Source organism: Choloepus didactylus, chromosome 17, assembly GCF_015220235.1.
Source record: "Choloepus didactylus isolate mChoDid1 chromosome 17, mChoDid1.pri, whole genome shotgun sequence".
Taxonomy (NCBI): domain Eukaryota; kingdom Metazoa; phylum Chordata; class Mammalia; order Pilosa; family Megalonychidae; genus Choloepus; species Choloepus didactylus.
In genome coordinates this window covers 64,183,196-64,187,939 of record NC_051323.1, presented here as the reverse complement: position 1 = coordinate 64,187,939, position 4,744 = coordinate 64,183,196, and positions in this window count along the sequence as shown.

The following is a 4,744-nucleotide window of genomic DNA, read 5'->3' as shown; positions in this document are numbered from 1 at the left end:
CAGATGCCAGCTACCTTCTTCAGAGAAGGTATCCTCCTATTGGTGCCTGAATTTGGACATTTTCATGGCCTAAGAACTGCAAATTGTAATTTAATAAATCCCCCATAGTAAAAGCCAATCCATTACTGGTATGTTGCATTCTGGCTGCTTTAGCAAATCGAAACAGTAAGCAAATTCATAAGTCAGAAAGTAAAATACAGTTTACCAGGGGCTAGGGTATGAGTACGGAATGGGGAATCAATGCTTAATTGGTACAGAGTTTCTGCTTGGGGTGACAGAAGAGTTTTGGTAATGGATGTTGACGATGGCAGCACAACATTGTGAATGTAATTAACCCCACTGAATTATATGTTTGAATGTGGTTAAAAGGGGAAAGTTTAGGTTGTACACGTTACTAGAATACATTAAAAAAAAAAAAAGACTGTACAACACAGTGAACCTTAATGTAAACTATGGACTATAGTTAAAAAGTGTAAGTATAATATTGTTTCATCGACTGAAACAAAGTACCATATTAATGCAAAAGTGTTAATAATAGGGAAAATTGCATGTGTGAGGGGGGTATATGGTAACCATATTTTCTGTGTGATTCTTCTGTAAACCTACTGCTTCTCTAATAATAAATTTTTTAAAATTTGGCTTCCTTGACACCACTTTCTCACACTGTGTCCTTGGTACCTATCACGAGCAACGGGCAGAACCCCGTGAAACCCCACACCTTTGGAGACATCTACTTTTCATACAGGGAGACTCTGTAGAAAGTTGAATAATAAGATATTCAATTTAGCCTTCAAGATGAAAAGACAACAATTTTTCTAAGTCTTCTTTATGATAGATATTGGTCAACTACTGAAGCAGGGTACCCAGGCAGCACCTTCCACAGACAGGATGACTTTGGCTATGGTGGACTACTATTTTAAAACCAACCAATTAGAAACCAAGATGTATCAACATTTTTTGACCAAGTGTCCTGAAATGACAGCAAGATCAACTGATCACAAACTATGACATGTTGGAAGAAAGACACTGTGAAAAGAAACCTGCTTTATAAAATACACACATAACTATCAGACCAAGCAGGATGATTGAAACAAAAAATTAATCTTTAACTTCATCTTTAAAAGGGGGTGTAGGGAGACAATTGGTGTTACATGCACAAAATAACTGCTTATTTGGAAAGAATTTGGGAGATAAAAGATTTTTTTAAAAAGTACAATTCAGTGTCTAAACTTTGAGGGTGTGTATTTTTTCTATAAAAATTAATACATATTGTTTTCTGTAAATAGAGAAATTAGAAAATATCACATACACAGTTCTCCAAATGAAACACAACTACTGTTGCTATTTTAGCATTTTTAACCCAGCTATAAATCACACAATGAATATAAAATTTTAAACTTATCCTATACAATTAACCATATTGTGTAAATATTTTCTTATATTATTACGTAGCTTTATATCCGGAATTTTTAATGAATTTATAATACTCCATTAAGGAAATACAAATTATGGGCATGTTCCCCCTCACTTCTAATCCCTGGCTTCTTCTACAGATTAAACTTCTAATACCAGGGTGTGTATGTGTGTGTATGTGGTATTTCTATTCCCTCTTTTAAGTAGTAGCATACTTGCTTTATTTAATGAGCGTTCAGACTAAATAAACCTTCCCAGTTGCTCTTACAAATAAGACTGCAATGACTCTCTTTGTATAGTCTCTTTTTTTTTCAATTTTAAAAAACTTTTTCATTATGGACAAGTTTCAAATATACACTAAAATAGACAAGAATAATATAAAGAACTCCATGTACCCAACAGCAAACCTCAGCAGTTAACAACTTATGGCAAATATTGCTTCTTTGACACTCCTACCCATACATCCACCATTGAATTTTATTGTAAAGCAAATCCTAGTCATACCCTTTCATTTATAAATATTTCCCTAGGGATGCAGACACTAAGATGGCAGCTAGCTGAGACAAGGTGAAAGAACGCCTCCGTGAAAAACACTAGCTAAAAGCCAGAAAGCGACTTCAGAATACCAGTTACAGCAATGCGCCAGCTGGATGAGGGCTCCTACCTCCAGAGGGGCCGTATACTTGATGAAACTGGGAGTCGGCATTCTGAAACGAGTAAGCTGGCTGGAAGACCCGCAGCCATGTGGCGGTCTGGGGAAGCCAGGGTTCAGCATTTGGAGATCAGCTGGCTCTTTTAAAAAGGAAAAAAAAAAAAAGGGAAAAACCCAGGAGCAGCTGCAGCCACAACTGTGGGAACCATGCAGTAAAACACAGCAGGAGGGGGCTGGGCTGGCCTCCTGGTGTCTGGCTGGGAGGACAGCCCGCTGCAGATACCCTTGGGTCTGGGGGAATGAAGGTGAGAGCCAGAAGCAGAAAGAAACCCTGCGGCTAGCAGCTGGTCACCCGGAGGGCTGGATAGGCTCCTGCCTGGGGCCATGCCCACAGCCCAGAGCCCCACCAGTTGTCCCAGAACTGGGAAGGAGGAACTGTGCGAGGAGGAGGGGACTGAGACGTCCTGTTCGACCATTTTTGCTTCGGGCTGGGAGCACGCCACCACACGGCCCAGTGGCCCGGGGCTTCCCTTGAGGGACGGCACACACCGGTGACGTAGCATGGCATTCCCTCAGCTGAGCTCCTGGAGGATCTCAGCTGGGAGGGGGGACCCGTTCGGAGAACCCAGGGTCACTACGCCAAGTCCGGTGGTTTGTGGATCAGTGAGAGAGAGGGTCTGGTGCTGAACTGAAATGAAGGCTTAGACTCTTGCGGCAGCCTTGATTCTCTAGGAACCTGGGGGATTTGAACATTAAAACTGCCCTTCCTCCCTGGCCACCTGTACACACACCCCACATTCAGGGTGGACGGCTCCAGTAACACATCCAAACTGAGTTCTCCAACTGAACCCACAAGAATCATTTCCCCACACACTGTGGGAACAAGGTTGAGAACTGACTTGAGGGATATAGGTGACTTACAGACGCTATCTGCTGGTTAGTTAGAGAAAGTGTACGCCACCAAACTGTGTTTCTGAAAAATTAGATTAATATCCGTTTTTTTTTTTACAACTTGAAAGAACTCTATCAAGCAAAACAAATGCCAAGAGGCCAAAAACAACAGAAAATCTTAATGCATGTGATAAAACCAGACGATATGGAGAATCCAACTCCAAACACACAAATCAAGATATCGAGAGATACACAGTACCTCGCAAAATTAATCAAAGAACTACAATCAAGGAACGAAAACATGGCAAAGGATTTAAAGAACATCAAGAAGACCATGGCCCAGGATATAAGTGACATAAAGAAGACCCTCGAAGAGCATAAAGAAGACATTTCAAGAGTAAATAAAAAAAATAGAAGATCTTATGGAAATAAAAGAAACTGTTAGCCAAATTAAAAAGACTCTGGATATTCACAATACAAGACTAGAGGAAGCTGAACAACATCTCAGTGTCCTAGAAGTCCACAGAACAGGAAATGAAAGCACAAAAGAAAGAATGGAGAAAAAAACAAAAAAAATCAAAATGGATCTCAGGGATATGATAGATAAAATAAAACGTCCAAACTTAAGACTCATTGGTGTCCCAGAAGGGGATGAGAAGAGTAAAGGTCTAGAAAGAGTATTCAAAGAAATTGTTGGGAAAAACTTCCCAAACCTTCTACACAATATAAATACACAAAGCATAAATGCCCAGCAAACTCCAAATAGAATAAATCCAAATAAACCTACTCCAAGACATATTCTGATCAGACTATCAAATACTGAAGAGAAGGAGTAAGTTCTGGAAGCAGCAAGAAAAAAGCAATTCACCACATACAAAGGAAACAACATAAGACTAAGCAGTGACTACTCAGTGGCCACCATGGAGACGAGAAGGCAGTGGCATGACATGTTTAAAATTCTGAGAGAGAAAAATTTGCAACCAAGGATACTTTATCCAACAAAACTCTCCTTCAAATTTGAGGGAGAGCTTAAATTTTTGACAGACAAACAAATGCTGAGAGACTTTGCCAATAAAAGACCTGCCCTACTTCAGACTCTAAAAGGAGCCCTACCAACAGAGAAACAAAGAAAGGAGAAAGAGATATAGAGAATTTTAACAGACATATATAGTACCTTACATCCCAAATCACCAGGACACTCATTTTACTCTAGTGATCACAGATCTTTCTCCAGAAGGGACCATAAACTGGGACATAAAACAAGACTCAGGAAATTAAAAAAAAAAAAAAAATTGAATCTACTCAAAGCACATTCTCCAACCACAATGGAATACAAATAGAAGTCAGTAATTTTTGAACTGTAACTCCACTATTTACTTCCTACATGATATAAAATACACAAACTCTAAGGACAAATCAGTGGTTTTGAACTCAATGTAAAATATGTAATTTTAGACAACTATATAAAGGTGGGGGAATGAAGGAGTATAGGAACATAGTTTATGTGTCCTATTGAAGTGAAGGTGGTATCAAAGAAAAACAAGACTGATATGGATTTAAGAGGTTAATTTTAAGCCCCACAGTAAACACAAAGAAATTATCGGAGAATATAACCATAGAGATGAAAAGTAGAGTTTGGGTTAAGAGAAATGGGGGAAGGGGCAACAGGGAGTTAAGAAATGAGTGTAGGGTTGCTGTTTGAGGTGAAGGGAAATTTCTAGTAATGGATGGCGGGAAAGAGCATTACAACATTCTAAATGTGATTAATCTCACTAATGGAAGGCTAGG